Genomic DNA, 27,258 nt, shown 5'->3' with positions numbered 1-27,258 from the left:
GAAAAGTTAGATTCCAGTTATAATCCATTTTGGGAAAAAGCACGTGTCTGTCCTTTCTCAGTGAAACTCCATCTTTTTTCTTTAACTCCTCAACTTCCTTCTCCTTCCCAGGATGCTTCATAAGGAACACCCCCTCCTGGGTCTTGTTGTCCCGCCTAACTTTCTCATGGGAGCTTGAGAGTTGATCATGTTTTGTGGCAGAATTATTTTGACTACGAAAGTCTCTGCTCTCTAATCATCTTAGCAACAAGATAACCAGAGAGCAAAATTTCTCTGAAACATCATGAAAAACTTTCCTACTACAGAGCAGACTTTAAATCAAGATGGATGCTGTCAAGACAATATTATGACTACAAAACCCATTCTAGCATCTCATAAAAACACAAATCATCACATGCCACCCCTGATTATCGTTAAAATTCAGAGCAGTTAATCTGATCTAATTTTAAGAAATCAAGCAAAAGTAACTAAAAAGTAATTAAAAGTAATTAACTGGTTATATCTCAAAATTCAAATACAAATTAACTATAACAATAATGAAACATAGCACACTGTTGAATACATTGTTTCAACGTTCAGGTTCATAAGAATCTTCACAGTACATTCTAGAAAGACCATCTGCCACAACATTCAATTTTCCAGGAATGTGTTGAACTTCAAAATCAAAATCTTGCAATGCTAGACTCCATCTCAACAATTTCTGGTTGTGAGATTTCATCTTCTGCAACCAAACTAAAGCTCTGTGATCTGTTTGGAGTGTAAACTTACACCCCCATAGGTAAGGTCTAAGTAAATTTAGAGACCAAAATATAGAAAGAGCCTCTTTTTCAGGTACTGCGTAATTTCTCTCTCTTTCCAAGAGTTTTCTAGAGAAGTATGAGATAGGGTAAAGGTTCCCATCTTCTCCTTGCTGTAACAATATGGCTCCAAGGCCTAATTCAGAGGCATCTGTTTGTAAAATGAATGGTTTGTCAAAATCAGGGGATTTCAGTATAGGTGCATGCATAATCTTAGCTTTTAAAGCATCAAAGGCACCTTGACACTCTGGTGTCCACTTTACCTTGACAGGCTGTCTCTTCTTAGTGAGCTCTGTCAGAGGTGAAGCCAAATGACTGAAATCAGGAATAAATTTTCTGTAGTAGCCGACTAGGCCCAAAAACGAGCGTACCTGTTTCTTAGTTTTTGGAATAGGCCAATCATTGATAGATTGTACTTTGGCTTGCAGAGTCTGAATTTCTCCTTGCCCAATCAAATGACCTAAGTACATGACTTTTCCTTGCATCCATTGACATTTGCTGGCTTTGACTGTCAGTCCTGCTTGCTGAAGTATGGACAAAACAGTTTCAATGTGAGACATGTGAGATTCAAAATCAGAAGTGAAAATGGCAACATTATCAAGATAAGCACTTGCAAAAGGTAACCCTTGTAAAAGTTTGTCTATCATCCTTTGAAATGAAGAACCAGCATTCTTCAAACCAAATGGCAAACGTCAGAAATGAAAAGTTCCCACGTGCGTGATGAAAGCGGTCTTATCTCATGAATCTTTGGCCAAATCGAGCTGCCAATAAGCATTCTTTAGATCGAGAATGCTGATAAACTTAGCCTTTGAAAGATGTTCAATTAAATCATCCATTCTAGGTAATGGGTATGGATCTGGAACAGTAACACTGTTTAACTTTCTGTAGTCAACACAAAATCTTACTTCCTCGAGAATCTCACCCAGAGCGTTACGTTGTGGCACCAGTACCACTGGAAAAGCCCAAGGGGAGAATGACGGTTCAATCACCCCCAAAGATAACATCTTTTGTATCTCTTGTTCAATCTGAATAGCATGATTACCAATTGCTCTATATGGGCTAGACCGTATGGGCTGGGCATTGTTCTCAGTAGTTATCACATGACTGATCAAATTGGTGTAACCTGGTTTATCTGAAAACACATCTTGGTATTGTTCTAAAATTTGAAACAACCTTTCTTTCTGATCAACGGCACCTGTTAAAACAATATTATCAGACCATGTACCTGCATCTTGCAATTCAGACAACATATCAATAGGTTCATTTGCAGCATGAAAATATTCAGCATGACATTGAAAAACCATTGCAGATCTATCTTTGTGCAGTTTCAAACTATTGACATGGTAAAGAACAGGTTTCTTATTAGAATCCAACATTTTGACAAGATAATTGACATTTCCCAATTTTTGAACAATTTCCCCTGGACCTTCCCAGACTACTTCTAACTTAGAAGGTCTGAGTGGGTTCAGAACAAGTACCAAATCACCAACAGAAAATTCCCTGTGTCTGGATCTCTTGTCGTGGAAGAACTTCTGACTTGCTTGAGCATCCAACAAATTGTCTCTGGCCAACTCCTGGACAGCCAAGAGTTTCTCTTGAAGTTTTCTGACAAAATCAGCAACTGGCACAGTACTACTTTTAACCACACCTTCCCAATCGGATTTCAGGAAGTCCAATGGTCCTTGTAGATTTCTTCCAAATACCACCTCATTTGGAGAAAAGCCACCTAGTGAAGAATGAGCTGAGCTACGGTAAGCAAACAAAGCAAAAGGCAAAAGTTCATCCCAAATGTTTCCATATTCTTGGGTCAATGTTTTAATCATCCTAAGCAAAGTTTGTTGACCTCTTTCCACCATACCATGAGATTGAGGATAATGGGCCATGCTGAAACTGATGGTTATTCCATTGATCTTGCAGATCTTACACATAAGTTCACTTGTAAAGGCTCCTGCTTGATCACAAATTATTTTGGATGGTACTCTAATACGCGAGCACAAGTCCACGATGATTCTAGCTATGGTGGTAGCTGTAAGGTTGCTAATAGCATAGGCTTTGATCCATCTACTGGCTGAACAGATGAAAGAAATGATGTATTTCTTCTTAGATTTAGTAGGAACAAAAGGTCCTAGTACATCCATTTGCAAACACTGGAACACTTGGTCAGGAATCTCCATAATCTGCGTCTCGGCTTTTACCTTGTCAGTTTGATGGCCTGTGCATTGGCAATAGTCACAAGAACTGATAGTCCTTTACAGTTTTTGAAATACCAGGCCAGTAAAAATGTTGAGAAATCCTCTTTAGGGTTTTTTGTATTCCCTGGTGCCCACTACTCGGATGGTCATGAGCCATTTCTAGTATCTCAGTCTATATTCAGTAGGCACGACCAACTGTTGAATAGGTTGGGCATCCAAGTTGGATTTGGGGAAATGTTCTCTGTACAAAAGTCCATTTTCACCCCATAAAAAGCTAACTTGCTGATGTGCAGGACGTTCAGCATAGTTGTCTGCTTGTGACCTCAAAGAAGCTAGAGTGGGATCATTAAGTTGTTTCAGTCTAAAGTCAGCTGATCCCTTTGGGGTCACATCCTCCATTTTAGTCTCTGTAGTAGCTGCATTATCAGGTTTGGTCACAAGAGGTTGCTGTTGCCTAAGATTTCCATCTGAGCTATCCTCAGTGGATTCCTGCTCCAGTTCAGGATCATGCATCTCCCTACTTTGAGAACGGGTGACTACCTGCATCGAAGCTGCATTTTGACTTTGCATGTGATCCAAAAAAGCAAGATCATTTCCAAGCAGAAAATCAGGTTTTCCCTCATGAGTTAGAATATGTTTGGACCTGGACCAATTCTTGTAATTTACTTTGACATATGCCAAAGGATCATACTTCTGCTCAGTCTCTTTAGACCTGTAAGTTTTTACTGGACACCTCAGGTTGTTCAGAATCAAGGTGGGGTCTAGAAAATGTCTGCTTATCGAAGAAATGTCGGCACCCGAGTCATGAAAAGCACTTAAAGCCATATCACCTCCAGGTGTGTGAAGAAAAACCACCTCAGTAAATGTGCGGGTTGCCCAGTCCCTTTGTGTAGTTGGTACTGTGCAATCAGGATCCATAATGGAAAATTTCTCTCCTGATGCTGTCTCTTTTACAATTTCTGATGAAATTGCAGCAATTTGTAAGTCCAAAACTCTAGGCACATAGTGGTTTACTGCATTCCACTGGCTTGCGAAGGGGTTACAGTTAAGTTAACTCCTTCCTGACTCTGTGAAGGCACAATGCTTGACTGGTGAGGCACAGAAACTGCATTACTGGCAGCTGGCACATGCTGAGTTCCCGCTGGCACAGAACTTACATACGCCATCTTGGGAGTGCCTGGTTTAGATCTGCGTGGAGCTGGGACAGGTGTTTTTCTAGTTGGCTCCTTAACTTGGCTAGCTGGCACATTCAACCTTGGGCAATCTCGTCGCAGATGAGAGCCACCACATTCAAAACATTTAAGAGATGTTTTACTCTGGCTAGAAGCTAGGCTCCTGCATTGCTCAAATGAACTTTGCCTGGGCTCTTGAGAAAAAGGCTTTCTAAATTCAGGCTGACTCTGTCTCTTAGGAACTACTGATGCAGTCTTTAACCTATCAGCTGGTTCAGGCCTTTTAAAGGAGAGAATCTCATCAGTTTTTAAAGCAAGGGTTTGCAAGTCTTTGTAGTCTCTCTCCAACAAAGTACTCCTTATCTCTGAAGGCACCAAATTAAGAAAATGCTCCATGTACAACACCATTCTTAAGTCCTCAAAGGTGCTAACGCCCAAGGAGCTCAACCACTGATCACCTAGATGTTCTATCTTGTCAGCTAGTGCAGAATAACACTCATTAGGCTGCTTTTTCAGTTTTCGAAAGTTCTGCCTCAGTATATCCGAAGTAAAACCAAATTTTCTCTTTACCCCTTTTTTAAAAACATCCCAATCTGTTTTTTCATCAGACAATTTGGCTACAATGTTGGCAAGTTGCCCAGAGCACTGCGTACGCATTAACTTGAGGTACCAGGCCTCAGGTATCCTAAGGTCTCTACACGCTTGTTCATATATAGATAAAAAGGATAAGATATCATCGCCATCATGGTAGTAAGGTAGATTGCTTCTATCAACACTGACTATTGAGTTCTTAAACTTCTCTTTTTCCTTCAGCTCATAAACCAAATGCTCCACCTTCCTCTCTGTACTGCTTCAATAACTGATCAGCAATGTTCTGATTATGAATAGATTGAGTGTGACAAGCAACAAAATCTGCAAACATCATTGTTAACTTATCCACTGGTGATAGACTCTTGTTAGGATCAGGCCCCTCAGCACCGGCTGCTGCTGCTGCCGCTCCTGCTGTCTCATCAGAAATGTTCCTGGCTGGCACACCCTTTCCTACTGGAGTGCTGGTGCCTGCCATGTCCTCTGTCTGCTCCATTATCGCCTTTACTTGATGCCAGGATAGATCTGGGTTCTGCCTCAGTAACTCTCCAATCTCCTCCTCTGTGGGAAAAGTTGGTATTCTGCCTGTTTGTAATCCACCAATTTTAATTGTTCTCTGAGTCACAAACTGCTTTCCAGGTAATTCAAAAGAACTCTGGTCCTGAAACTGTTCCTCCATGCAACCTGCGTTCAAATCAGCAGCTGGTTACCAAAAATCCTTTCTCTCCAAAAGCCTTCCAACTCTCCTGCCGCTGCAGCCGAAGCGTTAGGGCGGGGGAAAAGCCATAAAACCATAAATCCGTGTTGACAAAAAAAAACAGACCTACCTGGAGCTTAGACAAGCGACCATTGACTTGCATGAAAATGCTCTCTGAATTCTCAGAACATAACATAACCATAAACACATACAGGATTGGTCTCTTAACAGACTTCGCCCGAGAGCTACGTCTTATCAATAAGACCCTTAGCTGAAAAGAAAAAAGCAATTTAGCTGAATTATAGCACTTCAAAGTAAACAGCGTGGAAGAAATTCCTCTGCCAAGGCTTGGAATTTCCCAGCTGTGAAAAGCACATGCATCGAGATGCCTGCTGCTTTCAACTTAAGCAAAAGTAAACGCAATAAATCAAAGGCCGTGTTCCGTGTCACCGCTGCCAACCATGTCAGCAATCCCCCAACTCCATGGAGATACGGGGTGCCGGAGAATGGAGAGATTCCAAAGTTTAGTCAGTCCTTTAGGAGCTAAGATGAGCCCAAGACTCTCAGCTAGGTCCTGACTAACACTTCTTCCTCAAATCCACCTCCTTTATTAAGAAAAGCAACACACACACACAGACAAATCCATGAGTTTAAACTCAGGCTAATCTGGGCTCTATATCAGGTGGCAAATACACATTGCCAAATCAGAAAGACTAGTCTGTTCAAGAAACCAATGCATGCAATTCTAAATCATTACTGTTTTATTTAAAAAAGGATGGTTCAGAAAAGAATTCAGATTATTGCAAAGTAATTCAGTCAGAAACATTTTCATAACAAGGCAGACAGATCACCCCCACCACTCCAGCTGGAAAAAATAAAATAATTAAAAGCATTCTAAACTAGAATAATGCATAAGCATAGTCATTCTTACGTTCCTGTGATTCCATAGTTCATGATCCACCAGGAAAAGTTAGATTCCAGTTATAATCCATTTTGGGAAAAAGCACGTGTCTGTCCTTTCTCAGTGAAACTCCATCTTTTTTCTTTAACTCCTCAACTTCCTTCTCCTTCCCAGGATGCTTCATAAGGAACACCCCCTCCTGGGTCTTGTTGTCCCGCCTAACTTTCTCATGGGAGCTTGAGGGTTGTTATCATGTTTTGTGGCAGAATTATTTTGACTACGAAAGTCTCTGCTCTCTACTCATCTTAGCAACGAGATAACCAGAGAGCGAAGCTTCTCTGAAACAGCATGGAAAACTTTCCTACTACAGAGCAGACTTTAAATCAAGATGGATGCTGTCAAGACAATATTATGACTACAAAACCCATTCTAGCATCTCATAAAACACAAATCATCACATCCGGGACATCCATATCTTTCTGGTATAATTCCTCTGTGTATTCTTGCCACCTCTTCTTGTTGTCTTCTGCTTCTGTGAGGTCCCTACCATTTTTGTCCTTTATCATGTCAATATTTGTACAAATGTTCCTTTAATATCTCCAATATTTTTAAAAAGATATCTAGTTTTTCCCTGTACATACTGTGCCAATATTTAACAGACACTAAGTTTTTGCTTAAAACTTGTATCTGGTATGTAATACCAGTTAATGTTTTTATAATTTTGATTGACTCTGCCTGGTGTTTTTGAGTATCAACAACAGTAACAACCTTTGAACTGCAGAGCTGGAAGGGAAGCTATGGATAATCGAGTCCAGCCCGTCTCAAGGAATGCACAGTGGGGAACTTAACTTCCAACCTCTGGCTCCACTGCCAGAGTCCTAAGCCACTGAGGTATCCAGCAGTTCCAGTAGATTTCAAGAGAGGGGAAAAGACACTTAAGGAAAGAGGTGTAGCTCTTTTCAAACTCAGAGGCAAAAAGGAAACAAGTGGCTATTTCTGGAATGATTTACAGTCATCGCAGCCCAGAAAGGTCCCTCCCAGCCAAATCCACCAAAGGCACCATACAAGATTGGGAACATCTTAAACAGGACATAATAGCCCTGCCTGGAAGAAATGCAACATGGCAGAAAAGAATTGCCCAAGAATAAATATCTCTTATAGTTATCTCTACCTATAGTTGTAGAACCCTTGTTCTGCAAGTAGCTTCTGGCTTCTTGCAGCTGTGGATAGGTGGAAAATTGCCAACATCTGCACAAAAGAAGCATTTACAGAAGCAGGGGTTTTTCTTTTTTTCTTTTCTTTTAAAGAATATCTCCCTTGAGCTATCTAATTACTTCCAAACTCCTAATAAACCTTTTATTGTCCTGCCATCTGACCATTAATGGGCTCTCTCAGCTTTTTTCCCTCTTCTGGCTAGCGATTCCCCTGGTAGGTTTGTTTCCTCTGGTGGCCTTAGCTCGGCTTTTTAGATCCTGTTGTTTGTTCCTTATCTACATTGTTTCCTGGTGTGACTGGACCTTGGCTTGGCATCCCCAACTTGCTTTTTATCTGTTTCAATCTTCTGGGAGGGCTTGTCAGCCCAACCTGGGCTGCCTTACATTGTCCCCAACACTTGCTGCTTTGAAACAGGATATCTGCAAATTGTTCAGCAAATGCTTCACTTACAAGCTGTAGGCAACATAGCAGCTTAATGATGCCAATTTTCAATGATTTCACTGTTTTAATTATTTTTAATTATCTGCTGTCTTACATTCTTTGGGAGGAAAGGAAGGATAGAAATATTTTTTAAAAAATGCACACAATCACCCAGAGTGAAACCCTTAGAGACAACTATTATTCCTATGAACTGAGGAGACAACATTCTTAACTAAATTAATCAAATAGGCATGTTTGTGAAAGGCACTGAATTAATTGGAAATTGTGCTTTGATTTTCTCATTTGGCAGGATTGTAATCTCCAACTTCAAATGGACAAAGTGCTGGATTGTAATTCCTTTTGTTTGAGCAGCTGAACCTTGTAAACAAGAATTATATATTGATTTTCTAACCCTCTATTTGAAATCTATAACATTTGTTTTGAAATAATATTGAAGATCAGAAATATAAAGTTTATAAATATTTGCATTAAATAATTGTTTTTTTCAATCTGGAAAAGATTGAATTACAAATATTGTCTCTGTCTCTTTCTCTCTCTAAATCCATTGTGGAGTTTTCTGTTGTTTTCCCCCTTCTTTAGCAAAGGCAAGCGGGATTTTTACTCTTCCATTGTCTTTTTGGTCATAACATATCTAATTGGAAAACATTCACATGTGAACCAATAATATATAATTATAAATAAAAAACAGCTATTCAAATAAAAAGATGTAGGATGATGTTTGAGAAAGGAAGTCAATTCAGTTGACAGTTTAATGTAAACTTGCCATATTAATATTTACTAAATTAATATATGAACTGATACTTAGAAATGCATAAATGTCTACAATTCACAGAATATTGCTGATGCAACTCTTTGGATGGATGGATGGATACATGGGTGGGTAGATGGATAGATTATTTTAAAATTCATGTGCAAATGTGCATTTTTGAGAAAGGTATGCACAGAATGTGTATCAATGAAAAATGTACAAAAAGCATTATCTAAAGGAAAATGGCAAAAATGAATGATAGGCAAAATGTATACAAATTTGCAAGTGGGTGGGAGACTCCTCCCCACCAAAATGCAGAAATTAGATGCAAGAAACTAATTACTTGAAGAGATTAAAAAAGAAACTTATCTTATTTATTCATGCCCAGTTATGATAGTAACATATATGAATTAATATCTTCAGAAAATATCTGGTTTGTGGAATATTATGATTATGTAACCACAATTCAAAAAGCCAAGAAATGGCCCAGTATTGTTGCACAAATTGTGCCCACGTTGCTAGCAGGAAAAATAATGCCTGGCTTTACGTGGTGAAGTGCAGCCTGAATGTTGACAATACCAATAGAAAAATCATGTGGAACCATAAGGATCCATGCTTTTGAGCCACTGCAATGTTGTTAGCTGGGTGACCCAAAATTTTTATTTTGATGTCTATGGGCAGACATGAGTCTTATGATAGAACAATGGTTCTATGGGGATCTGTGCCTTTTGATCAATATTGTTGTTCCACTTCAAAACCAAGTGTTAAGGGACCTATGATTTCTGTGCTATAGTCCGTTGGCACAGATGAGACTGATGATTGTGCAGTGATTTGAGGATGAGCCTGAAAAAAAAAATCACGTGGATCCATGAAGATCTTTATGTCAGATCCAAGTTTTTGCACAATTTCTATGTTGTAACCTATGGACAAAAATGGGGCCTATAACTGGCCAGAGGGTTCGTGGATGATCCTGCATAACAGTCATGTGGATTCATGAGGATTTATGCATAAGATCCAAGTTTTTGCATGACTGCAAATCATGTGCTTGGGGATTTTTTTAATTGTAGTCAGTGGGCACAGATGGGCCCTATGATTGGATAGAGGTTTGGGGATGATCCTACTTTAAATGTGGATCATGTGGATCCATGACAATCTGTGCATTGGATTGGTATTTTCGTGCCTCTTCAAAGCCGTGTGCTTGGGGATCCACAGTTTCTGTGTTTTAGTGTGTAGGCAGAGATTGCATGTATGATTGGACAGTGGTTTGGGTGATTTCTGCCTATGAATATCCTCCCCTTTCCTTTTAAATGCATTATACACTCATTTCCGATGATGTTGGAAATGAGTCGCATTGTATAAGAACATTGTGACATTATATAAGAACAAAGGAGACAGGGGTGACTGCAGTAACTACTGTGGCATCTCTCTTAGCATTGTAGGGAAGCTGTTTGTCCATGTTGTGCTGAAGAGACTCCAGGTGCTTGCAGACAGTGTGTATCCAGAATCACAGTGTGGACTTCAAACTAATAGATACACCATTGACATGGTATTTTCCCTCAGACAGTTGCAGGAGAAATGTAGGGACTGATGACAGCAACTCTTTGTGGCCTTTGCAGATCTTACAAAGGCCTTTGATTTGGTTAACAGGGACAGCCTTTTAAAAATAATTCCCAAGATTGCATGTCCACCCTTAACATCATCAGGTCCTTTCATGAGGAAATGAAGGGCACTGTAGTTTTTGATGGTTCAACATCAGATCCCTTTGACATCCAAAGTGGAGTGAAACAGGGCTGTGTCCTTGCACCGACCTTGGTTGGGATCTTTTTTGCTGTCATGCTGAAGCACGCCTTTGGAACTGCAACAGAAGGTATCTATCTCCGGACTAGATCAGATGGAAACCTCTTTAATTTCTTTAGAATGAAAGTGAAGACCAAAGTCCAGCTGAAATGCATGGAAGACTTCCTCTTCACCGATGATGCAGCTGCTGAAGACCTCCAACAACTCAAGAATCATTTTAGCAAAGTCTTCCAAGACTTTGGATTAACAATCAGCCTGAAGAAAAGACAAGTCATAGGGCAGGGCATGGACTCACCTCCCTCTATTACGATCTCCACACAAGAATTGGAGGTTGTTCATGACTTTGGGTACCTTGGCTCAATGATCTTTGACACTCGCTCCCTGCATGAAGAGCTAGATAAACGCATTGGCAAAGAAGCCACCATGTTCTCTAGACTCACAAAGAGAATATGGCTTAATAAGAAGCTGATGGCATATAGCAAGAACCAGGTCTATAGAGCCTGTATCCTGAGTACTCTCCTGTACTGCAGTGAGTCCTGGACCCTTTGTGCACAGCAGGAGGGGAAGTTGAACACATTCCATATGCGTTTTCTCCAATGCATTTTGGTATCACCTGGCAGGACAAAGTTCCAAATAGAGTAGTCCTAAAATGAGATGAAATTTATAGCATGTATACATTCCTGAAACAGTGACGTCTACGTTGGCTCAGGCATGTCATGAGAATGGTTGATGGTCAGATGCTAAAATATCTCCTGTATAGAGAATTAGTGCAGGGAAAGTACCTCAGAGGGAGACCACAGCTGCGATTCAAGGATATCTCCAAGTGGGATCTGAAGGCCATAGGCATGGGCCTCAACAGATGGAAAACTTTGACATCTGAGCATTCAGCCTGGAGGCAGGCAGTGCAGCATGGCCTCTCCCAGTTTGAAGATACACTTGTTTAGCAAGTTGAGGCAAAGAGGCAGTCCCGAAACCAGCAACATCAGGGAGCTGGAGAGGGGACAGATTGTGTTTGTCTTCATTTTGGAAGGGACTTTCACTTTCAAAATGGCATTCTTAGCCACATTAGATCCTGTCCCAAGACCTCTATTCAGAGCATGTTACTATAGTCTCTCAAGATGCCTACAGAAAAAAAATGAAGTGGGTCTGTGCCTTCCAATCAATATTTTTCTCCACTCCAAAGCGCCCCATGATTTCTGTCGTGTAGACTGTGTGGGCAGAGATGAGACTGATGATTGTTCAGTGGTTTGAAGATAATCCTGCATAAAAATCATGTGGCTCCATGAGAGTCAATATGTCGGATTCATGCTATGCACCACTGCAAAGTCATGCACTGTGGGACCCATGTTTTCTGTGTCGTAACATATGGACACAAATGATGATCTTTGTCTTGGATTGATGTTTTTGCATCACTGCAAAGTCATGTGCTGGGGAACCCATAATTTCTGTCTTGTAGTCTGTGGGCACTGATGGTTTGGGGATGATCGTGTAGAAAAATCGTGTGGATCTGTGAGGATCTATGCTTCGAATACATGTTTTTGTGCCTTTGCAAGGCCATGTGCGAATGATCCCATTATTTCTGTTGTGTAGTCGATGCATGCTATGATCTGAAAGTGGTTGCTTCAGGTCGTTTGTTTCTGCATGGGGTAAAAACAATTTCACTTTTTTAAAAAAATCATAAAACCTTTGACTAAATGCCCCCAAAACTGGCACAGAATAAGAGCCGGCTTTCTGCTACATCTGTGCAGAAGTGGGTGCTGTTACAATGTCCAGTTTCATAGTTGTAAAATTTAGTTTAGGGCATCCCTATATTCTATTTGGCTTATGGTATGCATTCTGCTCCAAAGACCACAATGTGTACCTGTATGCTTGTGCAGCCACAATATTAGAGAAAAACAGGCAATACTGGCAAAGGCCACCAGGTGTGACTCGAAGAATATAATTTAGGTAGGCAGAGCAAATGGCACTGTTTAGTATTGAGTTATAAGTAACAATCTTACTTACAAAAACTTATTTTTAGCAGTAATGACAGCATAAAAATATTTGCTTTTTTTCAAAATTACATAATAATTGGTAACATCACCATTTCCCTGTATATTCAGTAATGCTTCATTTTTACACTTAAAACTGATTTTAGGTGGGAGTGTTTTGGATGATTTGGAGCCACTTTGCATTTTAAGTGTACAGTATTTTGAATTAAGAAGAAACTAAAAATCTCTGCAGCTCTCAGCTCAATCTCAAATTTCTTACTGTGAGTTAAGGGCATGTTAATCGCAAAAAAGGCTCTATTCTATTTTCAAGACTCCGTTTAAATCACTTTTTTCCTTCCTGTGCTAAGGTCTGATATTTAGTTGCAGAGTACACCAGCTGGCCTAGCTGTGAGCTAGTAACTGTAACTCCACTTCTTTGGCGTCTTCTGCCCCTTATACTGGGCCCCTTGCCAAACTAAGGATACTTTATTAATCTGCCTTTGGCACCACTTTAATTTTAATACAGCTCTACCCACACTTAGGTTCTGCTGATTAAAATGGAGATCCCTCAGCTTTGCTGCCCTTGGTGTGTGTCCCCACAGAGTTCTCCTAACTCTGGACATGCTGACCAAACCACCACAGCCTCTGCTTTTGGGCCACTCTCCCTCACAAAATGGACACCACAGAGCTCCTATCTCAGTTCTCCCACACTGAAGCTCAAGCACCTCTCCACTAGATTTGCTCCCATTGAGTCAAATCCTAGAGAGTTACCCACAATCTTCACTTCAGGTGACCCTAACTGAAATCTCTTGCTCTGGTCACTTTGGCCAAGGCTTTACTGGACACTCATATCCCACTGCTGCCACCAGTTTTATTGTGACAGCCTCCTCTCACATCACAAAGGAGCTGCCACATCACACTCACACTCGCTTTATATCACGCTGCCACCAACCATTCCCTCATAAAACTCTTCAGACAAAAGTATGATTTTTAAAATAAAAACTTATGTTTATTGATAATAACAAAAGGAATGGTAAATCACTATAATAATTAAAATAAAAGGCAATCAGTAATAATAAAGTACCCCACACACACACTCTCTCTCAGACCTTCACTCTCTCTATATATAGCACAGTACTACACAACATGTACAAGCCCTAACTCCCTAAGTCCCTAACCAGACCCTATCAAGTCCCTATCTGACTCACACCTTATTCACTCCCCCTTAAATACCCTAGCTCCACCCTCTTATGTCCCACCTCCCATCACGCTATTGGTAGATGACAAACAACCATATCAATGACGGGCAGATGACATCACTGTTACCGTAACAGTGACATATTGCTTCTTCCTGTTACTTAGTTAAAAATCATTATTTGTTTTAATATTTCAGTACTCATCTTCTTCAAAAAAAGAAAAATGAAGTAGAATATAAAATGTATACTCTGTTTTAGACCCAGATTTTTTAAACTAGTTTAGAGAGGCAGCCATCTTTGCCTTATGGAATATCTATGGGAACAATGAAACAACATGACATTAGTGTTCCTATGAAACATGTTTCAGAAAACCTGTTGTACTGCTGTGCAAATTCAAACAGCTTCAGATATTCATGCAGGAAACTTATTATCTGGTCTCATTTCAGCCTGGTTTCCAGCTTGACTTTGCAATTGAAACAGCCTTGGCCACTTTGATGGGCAAACTTCATACTCTTTGAGGGGGGTGGAGTGTTAAAATGTTGATTTCGCTAGATCTCTCCGTGGATTTTGATACTATCAACCATGTTATTTATTTGAGCAACTATGTGGAATGGGAATTGAGGCATTATTCCATTCCACTATGCAGAGTCATTTTCAAAGTGTGCCATTCTTTGACCAAAATACTTTTTTTTGCCTGATAATCTCACGCTCTGGTAGTGAAGAATTTGGTAAATAAAGAGTTACTCTTTCTATTCCACATATGCAAAAATAAGATGGCTCATTAATCAGTAAATCCACAGAAGGAGGAACTCATTAATTACAGGACATTGGGTGAGCTACCAACCTGTTCCAGATTGATTTGCACTATCCTGAAGGAGCTGTGGGCCTGTGATATTCCTGAATTTACCTCTATCACTGTAAACTCAGATGGATTTGATGGATTTGAGTGCCTCCAGCCTAGTTTGGTTGGCCTGCCACCTAAGACCATTTCTCAGCAGGAGTAACACTGCTAAGGTAGTTCATATCCATTATATGACTGTCCCTTCATGGACTGCTTCCTTGTCATGGTGAAGGGCCTTGAGTAATTCAGAGAAGCTATGGGCTATGCCATACAGAGACACCCAAGACGATCAGAGTGGAGAGTTCTGACTGGCAAGCTACTCCAGTATCTTTGTCAAGAAAACTCCACGGACAGAAACAAATGGCTAAAATATATGACGCTGGAAGATGAGCCCCTCAGGTCAGAAGGAATGCAACATGCTACAGAGGAAGAGTGGAAGAAAAGTACAAGTAGCTCCAGAGATAATGAAGTAGTTGGGCCAAAAGCTGAAAGGATGCTCTGCTGCTGATGTGCCTGGAAGTGAAAGGAAAGTCCGAAGCTGCAAAGAAAAACACTGCATTGGAACCTGGAATGTAAGAAGGCAAGAGGAGAAGGGGACGACAGAGGATGACAGAGGATGAGATGGTTGGACAGTGTCATCAAAGCTACCAACATGAATTTAACCAAACTCCGGGAGGCAGTGGGAGACAGGAGGGCCTAACGTGCTGTGAACGTGCCTGGAAGTGAAAGGAAAGTCCAATGCTGCAAAGAAAAATACTGCATGGGAACTTGGAACATAAGATCTATGAACCTTGGCAAGCTGGATGTGGTCAAACAGGAGGTGGCAAGAATAAACATTGACATCCTGGGCAACAGTGAACTAAAATGGATGGGAATGTGCAAATTCAGTTCAGACAATTATCATATTGGTTGTTGTGGGTTTTTTCGGGCTTCTTGGCCGTGTTCTGAAAGTGGTTCTTCCTGATGAGATAGGTTTTTGAATTAAAATCTTATAAGGAATATGGGGTTTGTAATTAAGAAATGAGCAAGAGAGGTTCCATCTTGTTTCTTTGTATAAAGTATCTATACTATGCTGACAGGTTGTTTTCTAGGCGAGCAGAGAGAATGTTATTCTGATAGCCTGAGAAAAGGACTCGGTGTGATTAGATGGGAATTGTTGTGACTCTTTGCTAAACCACAGTAACCCAAATAACATCTGGTGTGTATGGGAAAGAGGTCATGTGGTGCAACAGGACTGTTTGCCTAGTTACGAACTCTGATTGGATGACATCGTGGGAAGGTGCCATAAGCCCTTGCCAGTTACTCTTGAAAAAGGAACTTTTTGCCCATGGACATTGTCATTCAAGACTGACTCTTCAGTCATTCGTGACACACTCTGAAGTCTATCGGGACCAACCTTTACATGGATTGATCTTTGTACTATATTGGATTACCCTTGGACCTATGGGCTTTTTCCTGAGGACTATGGATTATTTCTCTATGAACTCTTATTTTTGGAATACTCCACATGGACTATGCTCTTGTAATTTTGTAAGGACAATGGTACATTTACTGGATTTTTCTTTCCTAAGGACAATGGGACTTTTACTGGATTTTTCTTTTTGGTACAGGATTTTTGTTCTACAGAATCACTGAGGACTATAGCCTTTTTATAACCTACTTGGATTATTTTGTTTTTCCTAATGAATTACTGGACTGGAACTGTTGTTATTCTTTTTAATGGCTTTTTGTATTCTTGTAAGGTTTTTGAACACTTCTATTTTTCATGTTTTCTTTGCCTCACTACAGTGTTGTAAATAACTAACACAATGCTTATTTACTTGCCTTGGCTTAGTTTGGTTTTGATACCTAGTAACATGCTCTTTGTTTAATAAAATAATGATTATAAAACTCAATTGGTTTCCTGAACAGTACACTTGTCTTAGGGTCATCTTAGAGTGCTGCCTCGGCCTAGCATACGTAAGGAGTCCTGCCTGTGGTGCAAGTGAAGTCTAAGGACTACAAAGCCCACATGTTCTTCTCACAGAAATATCTGAGAGTACAAGGGTGTTCTTATGTGGGCAGACTTGTAAGACAGAGAGTTGTAGCACGGCTAGCTGAGCTCCAGGATTCCTTCAGCCTATTTTAGCGTGTGCAAACTCCTGATTACTCTCTGTCCAGGCTTTCACGTGTGCTTTCGAGCCCGTGTTTGCTCACAAGAACCACTTTCAGAACACGGCCAAGAAGCCCGAAAAACCCACAACAACCATTAGATCCCGGCCGTGGAAGCCTTCGTGAATACAATTATCATATTTACTATTGTGGGCAAGAATCCTATAGAAGAAATGGAGTAGCCCTCATAGTCAACAAAAGAGGAGGGACAGCTGTACTGGGATACAATCAAAAATTATAGAATGATTTCAATATGAATCCAAGGCAGACCTTTCAACATCACAGTAATCCAGGTTTATCCACCAACCACTGATGCTGAAGAGGCCAAAATTGACCAATTCTATGAAGACTTACAATACCTTCTAGAACTGACACCAAAGAAAGATGCTCTTATCATTATAGGTGACTGGAATGCTAAAGTAGAGTGAAGAGAAAATGAACGACAGGTAAGTTTGGCCTTGGAGTTCAAAATGAAGCAGCACAAAGGCTAATCGAGTTTTTTCAAGAGAACAAGCTGGTCATCACAAACACACTTCTCCAACAAATGAAGCAGGGCAAAGGCTAATCAAGTTTTTTCAAGAGAACAAGCTGGTCATCACATTCTTTTCCTACAACACAAGAGGCGACTCTACACATGGACATCACCAGATGGCCAATATCAAAATCAGATTGATTATATTCTCTGCAGCCAAAGATGGAGAAGCTTTATACAGTCAGCAAAAACAAGACCTGGGGCTGATTGTGGCTCTGATCATCAGCTTCTAATAGAAAAACTCAAGATTAAACCAAATCCCTTATGAATACACAGTGGAAGAATGATTAAGCCGGTAAACCTAAGAGAAAATATCCTCAAAATATTTTACAGATGGCACCACACCCCTCCAAAACTGGCAAAAATGTCAGAGGGTAGTAGCAATATTTGTTGGAAATGTAAAAAAAAAGTAGGAATGTATTTTATGTGGTGGACATGTGAAAAAGCCAGGGGTTATTGGTAACAGCTGTGGGAAATAATAAAAGGGATCACACAGAAGAAATTAAATTTCAAACCTGAGATAGCACTACTAAATATTATGCCAGAAATTACAGACAAGAAAATCAAATATTGTTTGATGTACATATTTACAGCGGCTAGGTTACTCTGGGCCCAAAAATGGAAAAGTGAATGGAGGAGTTCCTGAAGAAGCTCTTGGACATTACAGAACTAGATACTCTCTCAGAAGCACTACAAGAACAACCAAGGAACTATGCAAAACAAAGTTGGAACTTAATATATGTTTGGGCCCAGGGACAGACCAGAGGATAGGGCAAATTGATTGATGTGGGTTTTTTTTTCCTTCAGTGCTCTCTGGAAACTTGGGAAATTTGGGACTCAGTGAGGTCTGAATCTCTGTCCTCAAAGGGGGAGGGGGGATTTTTTGTTTTTTTCTTAAGAGAAAGAGAAAGTCAACATTCCTCTTTATTAATGGCATTCCTCTTTATTAATGGCCTAAAAGCAAGTCCAACAGCCGTTGGCTTACTGAGGCTGCTAGCTGAGGCATGGCAAAAGGCGCTGGGGGGATGGAATGGAAGCCCCATCGAAAGCCCCTGAGGAAGGTAAGCCAAGCAAAATTAACACTATTGACTGTGCAGGGACAGTCAATCAAACTGCAGGGGTGCCGCCACAACCCCAAATCTGTCAAAAACACAGGCACTGAAAGTGCATCACGATCCTCTCCCAGACCTGACAAGCTTCTATGCATGCTGAGAGCCTTGAAAGAGGCCAGATCGGAGGTGGGGCTTTCCTTTAAGCAACTCGCTCCTGCCCCCACCCTCCCAGGACACTCATGCAGACCAGCTGTCTCACGCTACTCCAGAGGGTGCAGCAAAGAGCTCCACACAGCAAAGGAAGCCTCGCCAACAGAGCCACCATTTTGGTCCTAGAATTTACGATTAATACTCTTTGACATTCAGAAGATAAAAGCTCTTTTTTCAATTAAGCATATCTTGCCACATTCTCAAGTATGTCTTGTTCTCTCTTTCTCTCTGTTTAAAACAAAAATGTGTATCTCAACTTTGTATGCCATATTTTTCTTTTCTCCATTTTCTTGCTTCCCTTATAATTCTTTTCATATGGATCAATGGATTGGTAACCTAATACCAATAGTAATTAAATAAAAATGAAAAATAAACCAAACATAAAAACAATGAAATAATCTTAATTCACAATGCTAACGTTAATAAAGAGGAATGTTGACTTTCTCTATCTCTTAAGAAAAAAAAAAATTTAAAAAGGTATATATATTGCCAGCACAGAAAGCAGTACATTGTACTTACTCGTCACATGACAGTGAAATATGAGGAATCTGTCAGGAAAAACAAGCGTTGGCAACCCTAATTCAGCAACACAAATGTGGATGTATAGTGTATAGAAGGAGTCAAACTCAGGCCTTTAAGACTGAAGTGCCCAGAACTCTTTGTCTGGATAGATGACCATCTCACATTTATTTTTCCTTGCACATGAATTTTATATCTCTAGTTATTCCCATTTTATTTTTGAGAAAAAATGAAAATGTTGGTAAGTTTGCATAATTTAAATAATGAAAACTTCACCCATTGTTACATTTAAAGGCCATGATGATTTGGAACCAAGAAATCTGGACTGCCTGTTTCAACATGTACCTGTACTGCATATTCATTAATGTCCTCATTGCATGCCCTTGTACCATTTATTTATTATATATAAGATTTTCCCAGTCTTTCTTCCTCAAAAGGAAACTTGATGTGAGCAACAGTAAATTATAAAGCAATGTGACAACAATTCAATAAAACATTAGCGTTAAGAACAGTTAAAAACATAATAAAAAGAATACCCACCTGGATTAAAAGCCTCTGTTTCAACAAAGCTTCATTGTCAATGGCTGATTGAAACAAAAGGACCTAGTGTGCTGACAAAACAGTAAGAGGGCTAAATCCAGCATACCCTTTCCTGACAGAGCTTCTCAATCCTTCAAATTATAATTGAGAAGCCCGTCTTGAATTCCAAATAAATGCATTTCTGAGTGTGATGGGACACATAGGAGGTCCTGCCCTAAAATTAGAATAAAAGAAAAGAAAAGAAATCAGAAGTTGGAAAGGCTTGTGTGGTAGAATAGAGACCTTCAAATCACCTTGACTGAAATCCTGTGCCATTTTATAGGTGAACAGATCATCTTAAGCTTCCAAACACTTTTCAAAAGCAGTCCCATATGGAGTGTGTTCCAATAGTTTAACATAATATAATACATACATCATCGTGATGGGAACAGATATGTCCAAGAATTGGTGCAGTTAGTGCGTTAGATTTACTGTACAGCATGCTCTGAGGCACCACAAAAAATTACTTTGCGGGCTCAAGGCTGAATCTCAGAGTACACCAGTACTGCAAACCTTGATCATTAAGGTGAGTATGAGCCCCTCCAGCAAATGTTGTATCTCTATTCCTTTATATGTCTTTTGATTGACCCGGAGCACCTATGTTTCATCTGAATTAAGCTTTACTTTGCTCATCTTCATCTTGGATATTTCTCAGGTTGGATTCTAGATTAAAATTTGAACAATCTTCTTTGTATTTAGATGAAAATAAGATATAAAGTTAGGTGATATCACCATATTATGCCACCAAGCCCCAGAACTCTGGATAACTTCTTATAGGAAAAGAAAGACCCCTGGAGCCTACATTGACCATGCTGTCCAAAAACATTTCCTGAGAATCATTTTCTAAATTCAGTCTCGAAGAAGGACTGAAGTCACTATAACACACTATAACACTTCTGAGCCCCATCACACACAAGACAAACATGTTGGAAGAATACCATGGCCAGAAATATCAAAAGCGCTGAACAGCAAAGCCAGCAGGGAAACATCCTCCTCCAGTTTCCAGGGCAGATCATATACAGTGGTGCCTCGCTTAATGGGCGCTCCGTTTAGTGATGAAATCGCTTAGTGATGACTTTTTTGGAGCGTTTTTGCGCTTTGTTAACGATGGTCCCTATGGGCGATTTTCGCTTAGCGATGGTTGGGACCATGCGTCGCACGATCCGCAGAGCCGGGAGGTTGGATGCGCTGTTGGCTTACCATAATTATCAAAAGTACACACCAAGACAACCAGTTTTTCCCCACACTACCTGCCATAGCATAGGGACTAGTCTTGACTAGTCCCATGTCCGCCATCGAGCACTCAAAGCTCAGAGAGCAGGCCCCTTTTAATATCTTCAAGAAAAATGTCCAAACTTGTATTAGATAGGTGGATGCCATCACTGCTGAAAAGCTTTGTATATGAAGTTTGGATCCTGTGGTGATTGACCACAGATCTGATATTGTCACTGCAGACACCTCTACACACTTTGCTACTGACCTGCCGGCGGGCCCTATTGACATTGGCAATGCTCTGGGCTCCTCATCAGGCTAAACACAGGATGATCATTGACCACATGATCCGCATGGCAGGATACCTCTCCTTCAGCTTCTTAAGGTCTCTTAGAATGTCATGTATCACTGTCATGTATCCGGGCAGATCGTTGCCTCCTAAATGAACTACTAAATTGTCTGGTGGCTTATGGTCAAAAGAGGTCATCCTGCTGAACTGGATCCAATTCATGCCACACATGCCTTTCCATGTAATAAATGCATGGGCACCAAGCCCCAAATCATTCCCCCATGGGGAAAATGTGGCATAATGTGCCGCCCAATAAACATAACTGTGGCTGATTATCATGACGTGCCTTTGGCCTTCCTGTGTCTTGAAATCTGAAACAATATAAACAGCCCCTACCTATACGTTAGGTAGAAGTCTGATGTACTTATGGTTGTAAGCTTGCCCATTCTCCTAAGAGAATCAGACAGCTGGAATAGAGAGGTTCCATAGTCCAGTGTACCCCTATTTGGGATGAGATGAGTCCTTGCCTCATCAGGCTGCCCCACTGTCACCCTTTTCCCAAGTCTATTCCCTATTGAAAACCATTGAGAAACCAAAATATAATCATGAGTCTCAGAGTCATTTAGATCTCTCAGAACTCAGGAAAATATTGGACTCAAGGTAGCTTAATTCGTGGCCTAAAAGAAATCAAATTAGGTATGGTTGCAGGTTGTCTGTTCAAGAGATCAAACATAAGTTCTTAAGTATAATTGTTTTTATTAGAAAAATAAAGATTTAGAAGAATTTGGTTTATTGCAAAAGCATAGCAATCAAAATCATTTCCATTTCTAAGTAGTTCGAAACTTAGCAAACTCCAGCTACAAAAATAAAATAAGAAAATTACTATCTAAGAAAAATTAGTAAAATAGGTAAGGCCAAAGCCCTCCTTCTATTCTCTTACTAAGAGCTACATCCTAATGAATTTCTGGAACTCCAAAGTCCATCCAAGAATCCATAATCCAAAGCAATGTCCCAAAAAGTCACAAAGTCCCTCTAAAAACCCATCAGGCAAAAAGTCTCTCTTTTGTCTCAGCAATTCTCCATTTTCTCTTCTCGTGCTGGAAACCCCCCCTCCTTCCTCTTCCCTGTTATTAACCAATCAGGATGAAGGAAAAGTTGTCTCTCTCCGCCTTTCTTTCTCATGGAACTGCAGGTGTTATTTACTGTTCTCTGCTGGAATGTTTTGACTCCAGTAGGTCTTCTGCCATCGTTTCCTAGTTACGAGATAACATTGCTAGCTGCTGTGAAGAAAACAGCACCTAGAGGTTTAAGATGGATTCCTTCTGGCTAATTCCATGACTACAAATCCCATTTAGAAATTACATTCTGGCTTCAATAACCTATATCATCACAATGGTAACAAGCTGACGACCAACGCCCCAACTGTTTGATTTGGTCTGTATTATAACCCATAGCTGCTGTTGTTGAGGCTGCTCCTATTCTGAAAGAATATGTCCCGAATCTCATATTTTTTATTCCTGTCCACTCCAGCGCCATGCCAATGAGTTTCCAAAATTGGTATTTTGTGAGTGGCAACCCATCTACATGCTCGAAGAAGTATCCAGGTTTTGGACCCCTAATTTCACTGAATTCCTGGACCACCTTTACGGGACATATGTTTTTTATGCTGCATTGCCCTAAGACTAATTGCTTGCCTTTGCCCCGCTGGTCCGCTTTAGACCGCCTTATCTTAATTTTTAACTGGCCCTCCTGAACTATAACGTCCCCCAGTTGTAATGCCTTCTGTGAAGTATCTGCTTTACCTATTGTCACTAGTTCGCTAATACGCAGGGCCCCAAAGAAGGCCACCAAGGCTGATGCCTGGAATAGTGTCGCTTCCTAATGGTCCCTACATAGAGCTCTCCATTGTTCACATAGGCATCCAAGGAGAACCAGGGATATAGGTGTCCTATTGTCCTGTTCTCTCCCCCTTTCCCTGGACCATCCCTCCAACATCTTAATTCAAAAGTCACCAGAAAAATCCCTATGCCCATTTGCTTTTGCGTAGAAGGTCAGGGCCGCCAGTTTACCCTGAATAGTGCCTGTCGCTAATCCCCTTCTGTGCAAAGATATTATAAATTGTTGGAGGTGTTCCACTGGAGCAGGCCATGTTTGTTCTAACCTTGTTAACTTCCTGAATTCATAAAACTCAGTACCTGAGGCTAAATAACCCTTTCTTGTCCTTGGGGCCAATGCAAGACCTATTGCTCTTGACGCTTCTTCATGCCAATCTGCCAGACCTCCGCTGGAAGAACTTCTGGCAGATCCCTGGCTTCTGGTGCCAGCTCCCTGAAACAATCGATCTGTTGGCGCAAGAGAGCATCAGCTATCCTGTTGTCTATACCTGGGACATGATGGGCAGGCACTATTACATTAAATTGCAGTGCCCGCAGGGTAAAAGCCCTAACCAACTCCCTAACCCATTCTGAGTGTGATGTCTGGTTGTTAATGATGTGCACCACAGCTTGGTTATCACACCAAAAATGAACTACTGTGTTTGCCCATTCTTCTGCCCAGAGCCAAAGGGCTCCTACAATTGGGAAGAATTCTAAAAATGTCAAGTCTCTCGTTATGCCTTCCTGGTGCCACACCTTAGGCCAAGTAACTGCACATAATCTACCCCGGAAATAAATCCCAAACCCCAATGCCCCAGCGGCATCGGAATTTACTTGAACATCTGCTTTTAAACTAAGTTCTGATCTCCAGAAGGAGACCCCATTGAACTGCTCTAGGAATTGCTTCCAAACCATGAGATCTTCCTGCATACCCCTGGTAACTCTCGTTCTGTGCATTGGCCTTTTTAAACCTGACATGGCACCACAGAGTCACCTCAAAAAGGTGTGCCCTGGTGCTACTACTTTGCATGCAAAATTTAAGTGTCCTACTACTTCCTGCAACTCCTTGAGTGTCACCTTTTTCCTCCCTATTAAGCTGTTAACTATAGTCCTAATGTTTAGCAATTTGTCTTGAGGCAGCCTTGAAGTCTGCTGTAGTGTATCTAGTTCAATCCCTAGGAAAGTAAGGGACATCGCTGGTCCTTCCATTTTTTCTTCCGCTAAGGGCAAACTCATTTCAAGGGCCAGTTAACAGAATTTATCCAAGATCATTCTGCACCTTCCCAAGTTTGTTTTTCCACAAAGCAGGAAATCATCAAGGTAGTGTGGTGTAGAATCACAGCCCACCCTCTGCCTAACTTGCCACTCAATGAAGGTGCTAAACCTTTCAGAAGCTGCACACAAAATTGAGCACCCCATAGGGAGGGCCCTGTCAATGTAATATTGCCCTTGAAATTGAAAACCCAGCAAATTGAAATCCAATGGGTGGCTGGGCAAAATTCTAAAAGCCGATTTAACATCAGCCTTTGCCAGTTCAGTGCCAACTTCACAAGACCTAATCATTTTAACAAATGAGGCGTATCTCACTGAACAAAGTTCCGGGGGGATAGCATCATTCACCGATGTCCCCTCTGGAAAAGATAGGTGATGTATTAAGCAAAATTCACCTGGGGCTTTTTTGGGGACAAGCCCTAAAGGGGAAACCCTCAGGTTAGCTATGGGCAGCTCTTCAAAGGGTCCCAAGACCCTACCTTCTCTATGTGTGTGTGTGTTTAGTCGTTTAGTCGTGTTCGACTCTTCGTGACCCCATGGACCAGAGCACGCCAGGCCCTCCTGTCTTCCACCGCCTCCCGGAGTTGGGTCAGATTCATTCTGGTAGCTTTGATGACCCTGTCCAGCCATCTCATCCTCGGTCGTCCCCTTCTCCTCTTGCCATCACACCTTCCTAACATCAAGGTTTTTTCCAAGGACTCTTTTCTTCTCATGAGATGGCCAAAGTACTGGAGCCTCAGCTTCAGGATCTGTCCTTCCAGTGAGCACTCAGGGTTGATTTCCTTTAGAACTCATAGGTTTGTTCTCCTTGCAGTCCAGGGGATTCTCAAGAGCCTCCTCCAGCACCACAATTCAAAGGCATCAATTCTTCGGCGGTCAGCTTTCTTTATGGTCCAGCTCTCACTTCCATACATCACGACAGGAAAAACCATAGCTTTGACTATTCGGACTTTTGTTGGCAAGGTGATGTCTCTGCTTTTCAAGATGCTGTCAAGATTTGTCATCGCTTTCCTCCCAAGAAGAAGGCGTCTTTTAATTTCAGGGCTGCTGTCTCCATCTGCAGTGATCATGGAGCCCAGGAAGATAAAATTTGACACTGCCTCCATATCTTCCCCTTCTATTTCCCAGGAGGTGATGGGACCAGTGGCCATGATCTTAGTTTTTTGATGTTGAGTTTCAGACCGTTTTTTGCACTCTCCTCTTTCACTCTCATTACAAGGTTCTTTAATTTCTCCTCACTTTCTGCCATCAGAGTGGTATCATCTGCATATCGGAGGTTGTTGATATTTCTTCCGGCAATCTTAATTCCGGCTTGGGTTTCTTCCAGTCCAGCCTTCCGCATGATGTATTCTGCATATAAGTTAAATAAGCTGGGGGACAGTATACAGCCTTGTCGTACTCCTTTCCCAATTTTGAACCACTCAGTTGTTCCATGACCAGTTCTAACTGTTGCTTCCTGTCCCGCATATAGGTTTCTCAGGAGACAGATAAAGTGGTCAGGCACTCCCATTTCTTTAAGAACTTGCCATAGTTTGCTGTGGTCCACACAGTCAAAGGCTTTCGCATAGTCAATGAAGCAGAAGTAGATATTTTTCTGGAACTCTCTGGCTTTCTCCATAATCCAGCGCAAGTTAGCAATTTGGTCTCGAGTTCCTCTGCCTCTTCGGAATCCAGCTTGTACTTCTGGGAGTTCTCGGTCCACATACTGCTGAAGCCTACCTTGCAGGATTTTGAGCATAACCTTGCTAGCGTGCGAAATGAGTGCAATTGTACGGTAGTTGGAGCATTCTTTGGCACTGCCTTTCTTTGGGATTGGGATGTAGACTGATCTTTTCCAATCCTCTGGCCACTGTTGAGTTTTCCAAACTTGCTGGCATATTGAATGTAGCACCTTAACAGCATCATCTTTCAAGATTTTAAATAGTTCAACTGGAATGCCATCACCTCCACCGGCCTTGTTGTTAGCCAGGCTTTCTAAGGCCCACTTGACTTCGCTCTCCAGGATGTCTGGCTCAAGGTCAGCAACTACATTGTCTGCGTTGTCCGGGATATCGAAATCTTTCCGATATAATTCCTCTGTGTATTCTTATTAATCTTTTCTAATACTGTAGCTTCCATACCTTTTACTGATCTAAGGTCTTTGGCCATAAAGGCTGTTCTTACACCTAATGCAAAAATTCGGAAGCCATATCTAAAACCAAGTCTCAAATATTCTGCATCCTTTGTCCTTGGATAATTTGCTAAACCCTCTTCCAGAACTTTGATTTTAATTGGTGTGGGCCCCCTTTCCAGGAGCACCACTGCCCCCTTGTGGCTTTTTGCCAGGACCAGTTGGTTTGCTTTGTTGCTGCACACCCGCTTTAAAGCAGGAGGCATTTGGGTGTTTTCCTCCACAGGTAATACAGTGGTGTCTATTGTGATGACATAGGTAATAGAAGCTAGAATGTAATTTCTAAATGGGATTTGTAGTCATGGAATTAGTCAGAAGGAATTCATCTTAAGTCTGTCATTTTACTGGAAGTCTCAAGATGCTGTTTTCTTCATAGAAGGCAGAGTTCTTATCTGGTAACCAGGAGACAGAGGGCCTACCAAAGTCTAAACATTCCAGCAGAAGTACGTAAACAGCACCTGTGTTCCATGAGAAAGTAAGGCGGAGAAAGACAACTTTTTCTTCTTCCTGAATGGATGTCGATGGGGGAAAAGAAGAAGGGGGGTTTTCCAGCACGGGAGAAAAATGGAGGATTGCTGAGAGAGAAGAGAGACTTTTCGACTCATGGATTTCTAGAGAGATTTTTGCCTTATGGATTTTTGGAGAGACTTTTTCCTTATGGATTACTAGAAGGACTAGTATGGTTTTTATGGACTATAGATTTTAGATGGACTTTGGAGTACCTGAAATTCATTAGGATGTAGTTCTTCAAGTAGTAAGAGGGGAGGAAATGGCTTTCCTAATTTTTCTTAGATAGTGATTTTATTGATTTTATTTTTCTAGCTGGAGTTTGCTGGATTTCTA

The sequence above is a fragment of the Pogona vitticeps genome, chromosome 3 (genome assembly GCF_051106095.1).
Source record: "Pogona vitticeps strain Pit_001003342236 chromosome 3, PviZW2.1, whole genome shotgun sequence".
Classification (NCBI taxonomy): Eukaryota; Metazoa; Chordata; class Lepidosauria; order Squamata; family Agamidae; genus Pogona; species Pogona vitticeps.
Note: the sequence above shows the minus strand (reverse complement) of the source record.